The sequence below is a fragment of the Mus caroli genome, unplaced genomic scaffold, assembly GCF_978045245.1.
Source record: "Mus caroli unplaced genomic scaffold, Mus_caroli_1 scaffold_12, whole genome shotgun sequence".
Classification (NCBI taxonomy): domain Eukaryota; kingdom Metazoa; phylum Chordata; class Mammalia; order Rodentia; family Muridae; genus Mus; species Mus caroli.
Window position 1 is genome coordinate 37801637 of NW_028227267.1, and position 15858 is coordinate 37817494.

At 41.2% G+C, this 15858-nt stretch overlaps 1 long non-coding RNA gene across 1 annotated transcript in view; it reads right to left on the bottom strand.

Moving 5' to 3' along the window:
* The window catches only part of LOC147001777 (uncharacterized), a 52105-nt gene extending 40188 nt beyond the window's left edge, over window positions 1–11917 (bottom strand). The window contains exon 1 of the long non-coding RNA XR_015044731.1: window positions 11596–11917. This is a non-coding gene — a long non-coding RNA (uncharacterized LOC147001777). The remainder of the gene's footprint in view (window positions 1–11595) is intronic.
* Window positions 11918–15858: the final 3941 nt, after the last annotated feature.

Consider the following 15858-nt stretch of genomic DNA (forward strand, 5'->3'; position numbering starts at 1 on the left):
CTGCCATGGTTCCTGCCTTGAAATCAATGGACTGAGCCTCTGAACCTATAAGCCAGTGCCAATGAAAAGTGGCCTTGGTCCTGGTGTCTCCTCACATCAATAAAACCCAAAGACCTGGGACAGTAGACCACCATGTCCGTAATTTGGTAAAGTTGAGTGTGTTGGAAGTCCCAGACCCACAGTAGATGGCAAAAGGGTCACCTGCTTCCTACCAGGCCTCTTTCATGGGACCAAAACCTCTATATAGGAACATGGCCTGTGGTCATTTAGAACAGAATAGGGTTCCCCCTACTAATGAGGTACCTAGAAGATGGTAGGGTTCAGTCAATAAGCTTCCCTTCCCGGACATTCCTTCCTCAGAAGGTACTTAACTTCTAGTCTAACCTCAAGACCTGTTATGCTTTCATTTCCATGAAAAACAATCAATAAACAGTTTAGAACCAAGGACTGTCTCTCTCATCAAATCAACTGTGGGTTATACGAAGAAAAAGCCTTTGCCTACAGAGCCATGCCATCTAAGTCTCCAACAGAAGGCCCCTTAATTCTCCTGGACTAGTCACTTCTGAGCTAATACAGAATTCCCCATTCCCTGTTTTCAGGGCTAGTTCTCAGCCTGCTGGTCTCCTACATGCTCAGCTCCTCTGTGACTTCTAGCAGTACCTGCATATCCAAGATTCTGAGAACCCCTTGGCCTGGTCTCCTTGCAGGCCAGCAGGCTCTAAGCTGCTATAAACTCCCTGCAACTCAGCACTGTCTGGATGTCCAGGATTTCCTGGGTCCATGTCCCCAGACTCCTTAACATAGGCCCATGGAATTCAGAACCTCCATTCTCTACTCTTGCCTGTGGTTTTCAATGTCAAATGGACTCCAAGGTGTCAGGGAACCCCAGCTTCTATCTCCTATGCTCAAGGCTACATTCTTCCACACCTTAAGTAGTGTAATTGCATTTCAATCCAGGTCAATACCAGACAGTGGGCTTAGGATACATACAATCTACCATGTCTGCATTTGGTCTGCCCAGTTGGTTTCCCACACCTAAAATCTGGCTAAAATCTGGCAACTGATATTCTAATTTCAGCTTCTCTAAGTGGGCTAAACTGGAGAGGGAGCCCAGGGCCTCAGGCACAACAAGCAGCAAACACTACAGGACAATACACTACACTTCACCACAGCACACCGCACCACACCACACTACAGTATACTATACTAGATAACCCCAGTCTTCCTTTTTCTCTGAGATCAACTTTGGCTCTCCACTGTGGGAACATGTCTTCTTTATATATCTGCACTGAATACAGGAAAATATGTTTTAACCAAGATCACTTTGGTGTTTGTCTAGCAAGTTTGTTGGCAATGTTAAAGATTTTCAATTGACATTCAACTTTATCCTCTGTGAAGATTCAATATAAGAACACAATGTACAACTATCAAATCATTTATCATTTCTTTTCATTGGGAGCTTTCAACTCCCATTTTCATTTTGACCTAATGTTTTCTTGTTGGTTGGTATTGTGGTAGAAGCTGTTCCACACTCTTTAATTTTCTTCTCCTAGGTATAATGACCATTGCCATACAACCCTGAAAATATTCATCTCATCAGATAGCTTTAACGTGGCTAAATACTCTTTTGCAAACAAATTATGGATTATGGAGAATCTGGGGGTTGGGTTTTAAAATACTTTCACCAAAATAGTCAGAATATAAAACCTCTTACCTAGTTTCTGGTTTATTTCGAAGGAACAGCTTACCTGTAGTATAGAAATGTTTTTCTTAAACAAGGACTTGCTGTAACCAAGTTTGGGAGGGTTAGCTTTAATTGTCAGTTGGAAACAACCTGGAGTGAATCTGGGAGGAGAGTCTCAACACGGGATATTTCCCTGGGTGGCCTGTGGACATATCTTTGGGTTAGTTCTCCTAGTCAAATTAATTGATATCAAAAACCACAGCCCACTCTCAGAGGCAATATTCCCTAGACAGGGAGGAGGCCCCGAATGCATAAAGGTGGAGAATTGAGCTGAACACAAGTAAGCACTCAAGCGAGCTAGTGAGCATATCTGTGTTCATTTGTCTCTGCATTGGAAGGTCAGTGTGATGTGACCAGTACTCTCAAGCACCAGCTGTCACGACTTCCTGCAATGCTGGGCAGTCACATGAAACTGTAAGCTAAACAAACTGTTTCTCTCCTAAGATGCTTTTTCTGAAGCATCTTTTCATTTGCCCACCCTGTCAGATCTTCTCATTTGGAGGCTTGGAACTCTTTTTACTTTATTTCTCCATCAAATGCAACATGTTTCTGGGAACAGAACTTTCCCTTCTACAATGTTAAGTACTAGAATTAATTTCTTTGTTCTTATTGTAATTTGACATTTGTTATCTAACAATCCCCATCTCCTTCCTTCTACTCAGGTCTCTACAAGAACTATCTCATCTACTCTATTTCTATAGAAGAGGTAATCCCTTGGTAGCTGAGATTGCAACTCCCAGTCCACCATCACCCTCCTAAAATCTGCCAACTGATATTCTAACTTCAGCTTCTCTAAGTGGGCTAAACTGGAGAGGGAGCCCAGGTCCTCATGTATAGCAAGCAGCAAACACTACACGAGTGTACACTACACTTCACCACAACACACCGCCCCTCACCACACTACAGTATACTACACTAGAGAACCCCAGTCCTCCTGTTTCTCTGAGATCAACTTTCTTTCTTAGCACTTGCTCAGCCTTCCTGCATGGATTATCTGCCCAAACAAGGTGAATGTAATAAAACAAATGGAACATTTTCTACTTTCATAATCCACATTAAAATTTGCTGTGAACTCTCTGCAGTTCATGACCACCAGGAACACCTGGCCTTCATTCTCCCCATTGCCACTTACTGGGTTCCCTCTCCATTTTTTCTGTTCTCTTTTCTAATCTGAGGATACAGCCTTGGATACTCATTTTTTGGGTACTTTGTCCTTTCCTTCAGACCTCTGTATTTGCTGTTTCTCCCCTTAGGACTCTGTGTATCAGGCTGAGTACTTATAGAGCTGTTTCTAACTCTGCATCAGCCGATACCCACAAGAGCTTCTGGCCCTCAGACAGGTGGTTCTCCAAAGCTTTAGATAAGAGGTGTGACTCTGAATAACACCCTGACTCCTGCAGACGGATGGCTGCTGAACAAACTCCATGACTAGTTGTACCAGGAGGGTTTTGGGACTCCTCCAAGTCTGGCTGCACTGCAGCTTCTCCTACAATTCAATGGGGATGCCTTACAGGTTAAGAGGATCAGTCAAGTACTAACAAGGTGGCCACATGGACGCATCCAGAAAGGCATGGTACAGGAGAAGCTGAAATTCCTACTTGTTCATGTGAAGGCTGCTAATAGAACATTAATGTCCAGGCAGCTAGGGTGAGGGTCTTGACCACACCCTATACTCCAACTTGGCCACACCTTCTTATATTGCCACTCAGTGGGCTGAGCATATAAAAACCATAACAAATATTGATGCAAAAATACTCAATAACTTCTTGGAAACTGAATCTAATAACACATGCAAATGATCATTCACCATGATCCAATAGTCATCATGCATAGGATGTAAGAATGATTCAATGTTTTGGAATTCATCAAAGTAATATACTATGTAATAAATTTAAGAAAGTATACTTGATCATCTCTTTAGATGCTGTATCATCCCGCGGATGCAGGAATGATTCAATATATGGAAATCCATCAATGTAATCCACTATATAAAATAACTTAAAATATATGGGATAATCTCATCAGATGCTGAAAAAGTGTTTGACAAAATACAATACAACTTCAAGTTCAATGCACTGGAGGGATCAGAAATCACGGTCTATATCTGAATATAATAAGAGCAACATAGAGCAATCCAGTTGCCAACATCAAAATATATGGATAAAAATTTGAAGCCGTCCCCTTAAAATCAGAGACAAGGAAAGACTTCCCCCTCTTCCTCTATGTATTCAACATAGTTCTTGACATTTTACCCAGAGCAATCAGGCAAAAAAAGCAGATCAAAGTGATACAAATTGGGAGGGAGGAATTCAAGACAATACAATTTGAGGAGTATGGGATATTACACATAAGTGAGCCCCCAAAAATCTAGGAGAGAACTCCTACAGATGATAAACCACTTCAGCAAAGTCAATGGATATAAAATTAACTCAAAAAATCCAGGAACTTTCCTCTACTCAAAGGGTAATTAGGTTGAAGAAGAAATTTTAAAAAACAACATACTTCACAATAGTCACAAACAATATCTTGGTATGACTCTAACAAATCAAGGGAAAGATCTGAATGACAAGAACATTAAGTCTCTGAACAAAGAAATCAAAGAAGACCATAGAATATGGAAAGATCTCCCATGGTCATTAATGAGCAGGATTAATATAGTAAAAAAGGTCCATCTCGCCAAAATAATCTACGGATTCAATGCAATTCCCATCACAATTCTAACTCATTTCTCACAGAGATAGAAAAAGTAATTCTCAAATTTATCTGGAATAACAGAAACCACAGTATAGCAAAAACTATTCTTAACAATAAAAGAACGGCTGGGGAAATCACCATCCCTAATGTCAAAATATACCACAGGGCAATAGTGATAAAAATGGCATGGTACTGGTATAGACAGACAAGTAGACCGATGGAATGGAATTGAAGACCTAGAAATGGACCTACACTCATATGGTACTTGATCTTTGTCAAAGGAGCCAAAACCATCCAGTGGATAAAAGACAGCATTTTCAATAATTGGTGCTTGTTCAACTGGCAGTATGCATATAGAAGAATGCAAATTGATCTATTCTTATCTCCTTGTACAAAGCTCAAGTCCAAGTCACTCAAGGACCTCCACATAAAACAAGATACACTGGATCTAATACAAGAGAGAGCAGTAGAGAACCTCAAACATATTGGCAAAGGGGAAATGTTGCTGTACAGGACACCAATGGCTCATGCTGTAAGATAAAAAACATTGTCAAATGGGACCCCATAAAATTGAAAAGCTTTGTAAGGCAAAGGATGCTGTCTAAAGGACAAAATTGCACACACATATTGGGAAAACATCTGTACCAACCCTACGTCTGATAGAGGGCTAATATCCAAAAAATACCAAGAACTCAAGAAGTTACACTCCAGAGATCTTAATAACCCTATTAAAGAATGGGGTACAGAGCTAAACAGAAAATTCTCAACTGATGAATCTTGAATGGTTGAGATGTACTTAAAGAAATGTTCAATATCTTTAGTCATCAGGGAAATGCAAATCAAAATGACCCTAAAATTCCACTTCACAGCACTCAGATGGGCAAAGAACAAAAGTCAGCTGACAGGGGATTCTGGCAAGAATGTGAAAAAAGAAGAACATTCCTCCATTCCTGCTGGGACAGCAAGTTGGAAAAACCACTTTGGAGATCAATCTGGCAATTCCTGAGAAAGTTGGAAATAGTTCTAACACAAATACAGTTATACCACCATGGTACATACACCCAAAAGATTCTCCAATATATTAAAAGGACACATGCACCACTACTTTCATAGCAACCTTATAAGACCAGATGCGAAAACAACCCAGATGTCCCTCAACAGAGGAATGGATACAGAAAATATGGTACATTGTACAGAAGTACTACTCAGCTTTAAAAACATTACTTCATGAAAGTCAAAGGCCAATGTTTGGAAGTTGAAATATCATCCTGAGTGTGGTATCCTAGTCACAAAAGGATATAGATGGTATGTAGTTATTGATAAGTGGAAATTGTTCAAAAAATGCATGGAATCCTCACGATGCAACTAACAGACTATGGAAAACCGAAGAAGAAGGAAGATCACACCAAAGTGTGAATGCTACAGTTCTACTCAGAAGGGGGAAGAAAAGAATGTTTGGAAGTAGGAGGAGAGAAGGATCTGGGAGGGAGAGAAGAGTAGGAGGTAAAGGGGGTTCTGGTTCAGACATGGGAGGAGACCGGGAAGAAATACAGAGTGAAAGTCATTTGAAAGGAGGTCTGTAGCCACTGGGGAGGGGGAACTGTGTGTAACCACTATAAAGTCTCAGATGCCAGGGACCCAAGAGATTCCCAGAACCCAACATGAAGGACATTAGCCGAATACCAAACAAAGAAGAAGTAGGAACTATACAGACCATATTTATTGGATAAGCATGGAAACCTTCGTAGGATGTAGCCACCCAACCATCTCAAAAGTATTAATCCAGAATTCCTTCTCTCAAAAGTAAATGCAGGGATAAAGAGAGGAGCAGAGCTTGAAGGAAAGGCCATCTAGAGACTGCCCCAACTTGGGATCCATTCCATCTGGAGACACCAAACCCAGTCACTATTGCTGATGTCAAGAAATCTGATGCTGTCAGGAGCCTGGCAAGTTTCTCTCTCTCTCTTCTCTCTCTCCTTTTTTTTTCCCCCCCACAGGTGCAGGAACATTTTTGTTGCTTTTCCCTAAACACAATGTAACATTGATAGATAACATTTGTATCAAGTTAGGATTATGGGTAATCAGGAGACGATTCAGTATATCAGTATGTAGCAATGGTCCTCAACCTTCCTAATGCTGCAGCAAATCTTTTATGTACTTCTTCATGTTTTGGTGATACTCCCGCCCCCATACCATGTAATTATTGAAATGCTACTTCATAACTGCAACTTTGGTATTTGGTCTCTCTTGAAATGCTATGCATGCAGCCAAACATGAGACCGAGCAAGGGGACCCAGATTGTGAATTCAGGACAAGGACTGAAGGAACAGAAGGGAATTGCAACTCCATAAGGAGAACAACAAATTCAACCAAACAGAGCCTCGCAAAACTCACTTGCACTAAACCACTAAGCACATACTACATGAGGGGATATCCAGAGTTCCAGCTGGATACGTAGCAGAAGAATACCTTATCTGGCATCAATGGGAGGGAATGGCCTTGGTCCTGTACAGGCATGATGATCCAGGGTTGGGCAATGCTAGGGCACTGAGGCAGGAGTGTGGGGAGGAGGGGGTATAGGAGCACCCTCATACATAAAGGCAACGCTAGAAGTGGAGGGGATGGGGTTTTTGGAGGGGGGACTGAGAAGGAGGATAACATTTGGAATGGAAATACATAAGAAAATCAATAAAGAAAAAGTAAAAATAAAGTTATAAAAATCACAAATGGGGCAACCCTGGAGAAGGACAACCTACAAAAGAGACCAGGATCTACAGATACAAGCCTCACCAAAAGAACTTAGAAAAGAGAATTACAGGCAAAGGAAATACCATAAATGATATTACAAAGTCACTCAAAGAAAATGCAAAGAGTAAAAAACTCCTAACTCAAAACATCTAGCAAATACAGGACACAATAAAAAGAACAAAACTAAGAATAATAGAAAAAGAAGTGGGTGAGACTTAACAATTCAAAGACCCAGAAAACATCTTCAACAATATCATTTTTAAAAGTCCTTAACCTAAAGACAGAGATGGCCTTAAGTTTGCAAGAAACCTACAACACACCAAATCGATTTGACCAATACAGAAAATCATCCTGTCACATATTAAACAAAAGTATAAATGTACAGAATAAAAAAAGAAAATATTACAAGCTCTAAGGGGAAAAAAAAGTCAAATAACATACAAAGGAAGACCTATGAGAATTACATCAGACTTGTCACCAGAAATGATAATATCTAGAAGATCTTGGACAAATGTCTTGCAAACTCTAAGAGAATACAAATGCCAGCCCTGGCTACTATACCCAGAAAACTCTTTATGACCATAGTTGGAGAAACTAAGATATAATGCAACAAAAACAAATTCAAACAATATGTTTCCACTACTCCAGCACTACAGAGGATACTAGAAGCAAAATTCAAACAGAATAAGTGTAAACATACCCAAGAAAACACAACAAATGAATAATCTCACAAGAGACCCAAAGAAAAGGAAAAGCATGCTGTCACCATTCCCTGCCCTATTATCTCTATGAGTTTGATAGTGTTTATCAACCTACATGGTCTGTTGGAAAGGCATCACCCCAACCCTCCACCACCAATAAGCAGGATCAGAGAATCAAGAGGATGGAGAAGCTCAAAGGGATCAAAAATGAGAGAGACGAACTCCAGGGAATCCTAGCCAATTACACTAACAAGGATTTGAACAACAGGTAGTCATTATGCCCAGTTCTTTGCTGACTGTCTTGGGCCCTCTCTGTTAACCTCAGTTTCCCTCATATCACAGGAAGCTAAAACACCAGGCTGTCCACACATCCAAATTCATTTTGCTGAATGGATTTTCGACACAGAACTTCAAGTTCAGATAGGAGTGAAATGGGACTCAGGCAATTTGATTTCTCCAAAGGTAAATCAGAGCCTGTGGTATGAATTACAGTCTGGGCTTTAGGGTTGTAGTGTGTGAGCCCTAATCCTGCAATGTAAGAATCCTATACAGGTATAAGTTTTGGGGAGATGCAAAGAACACTGTGTTTATGGCCAATCATGTTTGCAGTTGACCTGGAAATAATTTGTGTTCAACTGGTAATGTCAACAGCTGGAGGGGCCTGGTCCCACATACTATCTCTCAGTATAACTGGATTGGCCATAGTTCATCACTGCTTTTATCACATTCTATTCACTATACTATCAGATAATGTGTGTTCATTTGGCATTCGGATTGTGTTTGATTATGGGGGGGGGGTGTCTGTGTGTGTGTGTGTGTGTGTGTGTGTGTGTGTGTATGTGTTCCACTTAAGAGCTGGAGTGTCTGTGTGGTATGCTGGGGCCTGAGATTTTGCTTGACACAGTTTCCAGCCAAAAATAGTGAAGACAGAGGGAGCCTCACTTTGAGCAGCACAGCATATGAGCTCTGTGCTCACCTTAGGTGCACACTGGAAATGTAGTATCCTGTAGATACTGATTATGTCCTTTGGGAGTTTATGTAGCAATAGAAGCAAGGATTGACAATTCCTTGTCTACAAACAGATATGTAGGTGGACCCAGGACTACAGCACAGGTTCCTGGAAAGTTCTTGGAGTGCTAGTCTATTCTTTCATGCCCCTTCGGGGAGATAAAGTAGGTCAAATCCCTGCCTTTACTTCCCTGCCTCTACTGACCCCAGGCAAAGAGTAATAAGTTTAATAAGCTCCAAGTGGAACTGGTAACATGGAGCAATGTCGTGGTATATATGTGTTGGGGTAGTCCATGATTCAGCTTGAATTAACATGATCCTTGTATCCATAGTTCATGGGATTATTTGCTCCTTGGGCCATGCCCTCCCACAGAATCAAAATTAGGACATTCATGCTCAACATGCAACATGATCAGGTGATGACTGACCTGAAGAGAATGCCTCAGGACATTAGTGAAGCCTTGTACAAGTACAAGGAGTTGACTAAAGAAAATCAATTCTACTGGTGAGTGACTAACAGGATCATGATCCATGTACTAGGCACAGGATATGTCTGCCCATCCTTGTCTTTGAACCAAAGTAGGGGCTCAGTTTATATACTGTTTGCCTCTAAACCAGAAGATCTCAGAAAATGGAAAGATCTCCCATGCTCATGGATTTGCAGGATCAACACTGTAAAAATGGCTATCTTTCCAAAAGCAATCTACAGATTCAATGCAATCCCCATCAAAATTCCAACCCAATTCTTTAACCAATTAGAAAGAGCAATCTGCAAATTCATCTGGAATAACAAAAAACCTAGGATAGCAAAAACTCTTCTCAAGGATAAAAGAACCTCTGGTGGAATCACCATGCCTGACATAAAGCTTTACTACAGAGCAATTGTGATAAAAACTGCATGGTACTGGTATAGTGACAGACAAGTAGTCCAATGGAATAAAATTGAAGACCCAGAAATGAACCCACACACCTCTGGTCACTTGATCTTTGACAAGGGAGCTAAAACCATCCAGTGGAAGAAAGACAGCATTTTCAACAAATTATCCTGGCACAACTGGTTGTTATCATGTAGAAGAATGTGAATTGATCCATTTCTATCTCCTTGTACTAAGGTCAGATCTAAGTGGATCAAGGAACTCCACATAAAACCAGAAACACTGAAACTTATAGAGAAGAAAGTGGGGAAATGCCTTGAAGATATGGGCACAGGGGAAAAATTCCTGAATAGAACAGCAATGGCTTTTGCTGTAAGATCGTGAATTGACAAATGGAACCTCATGAAACTTTAAGCTTCTGCAAGGCAAAAGACACCGCCAATAAGACAAAAAGGCCACCAACAGATTGGGAAAGGATCTTTACCTCTCCTAAATCAGATAGGGGACTAATATCCAATATATATAAAGAACTCAAGATGGTGGACTCCAGAAAATCAAATAACCCCATTAAAAAATGGGGCTCAGAACCAAACAAAGAATTCTCACCTGAGGAATACTGAATGGCAGAGAAGCACCTTAAAAAATGGTCATTTGCTTCTTAGGGGTCATGTGAGACAGGCAGGACAAAATTTACAAGTATTAGATCCCAGTGGAATTGCCAAATGAATGGTTATCATTGCCTTTGGGGGGGGGGATTTTATGTTTTCTCTCCCCTTTCCCTGCATTGCAAGATGGTCTCTTCACCCTGCCTAGATCTTGACTCACACTGAAAGAGCCTGAGCAGGTACTTGTCAGTCCTGTTTTCTGTCAGTGTTGCTGAGTTCTTTCCTAGAGCTTATATTCTGGAGCTGACTGGATCAACAGGGATGTGAAATAGGCTTCTCTCAGGCTGAGTGTCAGTGTGAAAGATGTGAGTCTTCAAAAATGAAATTTCACTAATGCTCTCAACCTAGTCTAAGAGTGTGCCCCCTAAAATTTTTTATTCCCCAGTGATGGATAGCAGAGTCCTGTGTCTCACATTAAACATAAGTCTTTCATAGTCTCCATTCAACTGTTTCTCTACCATCCATTGCTATCTCCTCATAGTTTTCGACTCACTTATGATTTTTGGTAAAGAAAGGGAGGGAGGGAGGGAGGGAGGGAGGGAGGGAGGGAGGGAAGGAAGGAGGGGAATGGGGAGAGGGAGAGGGAAAGGGGCGGAGGAGGAGGAGGGGGAGGGGGAGGGGGAGGGGGAGGAGGAGAGGGAGAGAGAGAGAGAGAGAGAGAGAGAGAGAGAGAGAGAGAGAGAGAGAGAGAGAGAGAGAGAGAAACCATGTTGCCAACATTTAAAAGTGAATAAAAACATAGATAGTCCAGCCCACCTTTTCCAAATCTTATCATGTGACCTCAGAGTCCCCTTCCCAGTCCTTCCCTCATTCACTACAACTTCCAGACCCAGGGTTTGGAGGGCCTCCCATGTGAAAAAAAAAAGGGGTACCACGAAGCATGGTACCCTTGGAACCCAAGCATGATATGGAGCACAAAAGGGGAGCTCAAAAACAGCCAGCTGAAGACATGAGACAAAACAGGGCTCCAAGGATCTCAATGTTCCTATTGAAAGAACACTTAGGAACCTAAAACACCAGCCTATCATTCTATGATGGGAGTGTAGGGCTCTTGGAGGACAAGGGGCAGGAATCCAGGCACCCCGGAGTCACGAAAGATGGTTCTGTGGCCTGGTGGGAAAGCATTGGTGTTGGTTGAGGGACCACAGAATCCAACTTACCTGGATTCTCATGGCTCTCCATCTACTGGTCCTCAGACTCCAGTGGCCCTGGGGATCAAGCTTCTTCCTGAAGCTCCACTTCTGGGCCTCTCTTCTGCTGCGAAGCCTTCACACAGCACTCTTTCTCTTGCATGCATCGTGGATGCTGGCAGGGGTCGCAGCAGATACTCAGACACTGGAGTCAGGAGGTCAGGAGACCAGGCCAGATATAACCTTTGTGGCCAGTTCTAATCCAGCCACATGCCCTGGTCCCCCTCCCAGTTGGTCACGGCTAGCTTTCCTTTCTAGGTATAGGAGTTCCTGGACCCCTGAAAACAACCCCTTCCAGCTCTATGGTATGGAAAGGTACCTCGGGATGTCACTTCCGGAATTATCTAGGAACCAAGTCCTCCGATCTTCTCTATGGCAGCTAACTCAGAGCACCTCTGGCCCCATCTACTCCTAGGACAGAAGGACAGTCTCCAGTTTTATTGTTTTCTAATTAAAGTCTTTAGTAATAAAAAGTTAAATATGTAAGCATTTAAAAATAAGAATTAGACTCCTTTGCCTTCCTTGCACTAAGATAACCCCCTGAAAATTAATGGAGTGTCTTACTGGCTTCACCAAGTGGATTCTTGGAATAATACAGTGCATCCCTCTGCTGACATTGTTTTTGCTGAGTGTATCATGGAAATGACTTCTCTTCTCATGTCTTCCACCCCATTATTTTGCAGAGTGCCTCATTTCAGAAAAAAAAAACAAAAAAAAAAAACCAAGGCATGTTAAGTCACTAATATCATTCATTTTGGCCCACATTAGGAATGATGAGTGTGTGTGTGTGTGTGTGTGTATTTGTGCACACGCGCGCGCGTGCATGCGCGCGCACACGTGCTATTGCACGCCTGTGTGTTTAAATTGGGATTTTTTAAATTTACATTTTAAATATTATCCCGTTTCCTGGTATCCCCTCATTAAAAAAAAACCTCCCCCAATTCCCTTTCCCCTCCCCTTCTTACCAACTCACCCACTCCTGGTTCCTGGCCCTGACATTATATCACATGAACTGTAATGTGTTGAATTGCAGCTGCTGGATAATATCTATGGCTAACTGTTTTTATTGGTGTTACAAGAGTCTTATGAGAACTAGCCAAGTTAGGTTTAGAGAGCAGAATATATTTCAACTTGGAGCTTGCTGGAGGATGTTTTGAAAGCCTTTTTTAGAAGCTTGAATCTTGTGTGGCCCCACTTGTGTGTGCAGAGGATCCGCTTGTCTGTTTTATACCATACTTGGAGAAGCAGCAAATATCTGCATGGAAAAAGTTCCTGACAAGGAAATCAGGACAGGCCCAGACAGCACAGGCTGGGTTAATTTAAGAATCTACTACACAGCTCAGGTCCCAATACTAGGTCAATTGTCAGGAAATGTGCTGTAATATATGTAATATAGCAGTGTTTTCATTGGTGTGTTTGTGTGTGTGTGTGTGAGTGTGTGTGTGTATGTGTGTGTGTTTTTGCCCAGGTCATTGTGAACATGTTTATGTGTCATATTTGTGTAATGGTAGGTACCTGTTGTAGGTGCTAGTACATAGTACTGTTCATTCATGTATTCTTTTCTTTTATGTGTATGTGCATGTATATGTGAAGGCATGTATTCATGTGTCTCTGTACACATATGTATGTATGTGTTTGTATATATTCACATAATCACTTGGTGAGCAAACATCTTAAACTATATAATAGAGGACAACTTAAAAGAGAAAAGTACTCTGTCAGTTCATTTTGCATTGGGGAAACAGCTCTTCATCATGCCTCTCCACCTAGATCACTAGAACAAATGGAGACAAACATGGTGTAAAGTCAGATTTTGAAGGGTTTGTAGAGGGAAAAGTGCTTATCTGCATTGAAATCATTTGTAAGAAAAGAAAGGAAGGTGGAACCTGGAATTAGTGATGAGTCTGCTGTGTTAAACCCATTTGGCTGAGAGTCAAAAAGGCTGGCTAAGCCTTTGTGTTCCTTCTCTGTACTTGGTGAATAGTAACTGCACACTGGAAAACCAGGGGGATTCTTGCATATTCTTGGCATCCTAGTTTGTTTTCCTGTTTGCCTGCTACCATTTTCTTTCCAACTTTGCCTATGCTTCACTAAGTCTCCCTTCCTTGGAGTTTGTTCAAGGTGTTATGATTTGAAAGACTGAGTTGCTTGGGGTTGAGACTGTCCCAAGCCAAAGGGCCATAAGTATGGTGAAACGTAAGAACAGGGCTGCCTCAGAGAGCCCCTTAGGCTCATGGGCTCATGATATTCAGAAGCACAAACACTATGTTGTGTCTGTAGCCCTCTGTAATTCCTGTTATTAAAAACAGCTTTAAAGGTTCACCAGCTCAGGACAGGTATTCTTGCTTCCTGGAGTTCCAGATACAGAACTCCCACACCATGTCTGCCCATAGGATGCCATGCTTTTGCCAAGACAAAAATGTACTAAAATTTTGAAAATATAAGCCCAGTTTCAACCTCCCACATCCAAGGCTACATTTTCCTACTGTCTAAGTAGTGTATCTGCATTTTCATCCAGGTCAATACCAGACAGAGGGATTATGGTAAATATAGTCTAACATCTCTGCATTTGGTCTGCCCAGTGGTTTTTCCACACCTTTACTGCAGGGAAAAAGCAAAACTGCACTAAGACAAGGAGGTAGTATGGAGGTGAGATAACTGACTGAAGACTTTTGAAAGGCTACATGGAAACCAACCATTGTAGAACCTTTATAATATACAAATAAATATAAACAATGTTTAAATAAAATTACTCTATTATGCTCTGACAGTGCCTCCGCTAAATCCCATAAACTATCAAATGAAAAACCCAGGGGCAGCTTTTGGTTATTTTGTTTTGGGTTGTTCATCATGGAAGTCTAGTACCCACTCAGGAAACATTAAAGGCTATTGTGATTGCTCTTGGATACTTTCTAGAAGTCAGTGGTAAGACCACAATGCTGAAGAAGATGGTAATTGGCACATCCATCAGGTCAGACATCTATCACATTAGTTTGTGTGTGTGTGTGTGTGTATGGATGTTTGTGTGTGTGATGTGTGTTGTGAACATACCAATTTCTCTTTAGCAGTTACTTGGAGATATTTGGCCAATTGCTGCCCACCACAGTACTTCTACAGAAGAGCTAATCCATTGGTAGCTGAGTTTGCAACTCACTGCCTACCATGACCCTCTCAACATCTGTCCCAAGATCTGTCACCTGCTGTTCTGATTTCAGCTTTTCTAAGTGGGCATTACTAGAGAGAGAGCCCAGGGTCTTGGGCACACTAAACATTAAGCATTACATTAAACTACACTTCACTACACTACACTACACTACACTAGCCAACCCCAGTCTTCCTGTTTCTCTAAGATCAACTTTTGACTTTCCACTGAGGGAACATGTCTTCTTTATATTTCTATACTGGATTCAGAAAACTATTTTTTAAGCAAAATCACTTTTGGCTTTGTCTAGCAGGCTGGTTGGCAATATTAAGGTTTTTAAACTGGCATGCAAATTTATGTTTTTTTGAAGCTTCATTACAAGAACGCAATGTAAAACTATCAAATCATTTAACATTTCTTTTCCTTGGGAGCTTTGAACTCCCATTTCTGACTGACCTAATGTTTTCTTCTTGGTTTGTTTTTTGGTAGAAACAGCTTCTGACTCTTTAATTTTATTCTGACAGGTATAATGTCCATTACCATATGAACCTTAAGATACTGAACTTACGAGATAGCTTTAAAGTTGCTAAATACTCTTTTGCACAAAAAATTGTGGATTGTGGAGAACACAGGAACTGGTGTTAAGATACTTTTCAAAAATAGTTAAATATAAAAGTTCTTAATTAGAACCTTCTCTATTTTTAAGGACCAGCTTACCTGAGCAGAGATGTATAGGCCTCTCAACCTGGTACTTGGGATGCTGGGGAAAGAGTTCATGGCCAGCATGGACAACATTACAGGACTCAGCCTCATTAAACTGAAAAAGAGAAAGCGCCTGACTACCTGATACAAAAATGACCTTTATAGCCTTAAATACATAGTGAATAGCATATAAATGTTTTTCTTAAACAAGTACTTTTTCTAACCATAAACTTGCTGTCTGTGAGGGTTAACTTTAATTGTCAATTACATCTAACCAGGGGTCATCTCGGAGGAGAGTCTCATCAAGGGATTATCTATGGGTGGCCTATGGGCATATCCTTGGGGTTAGTTCTCTTAGTCAAATTAATTGATGTAAAAAACCACAGCCT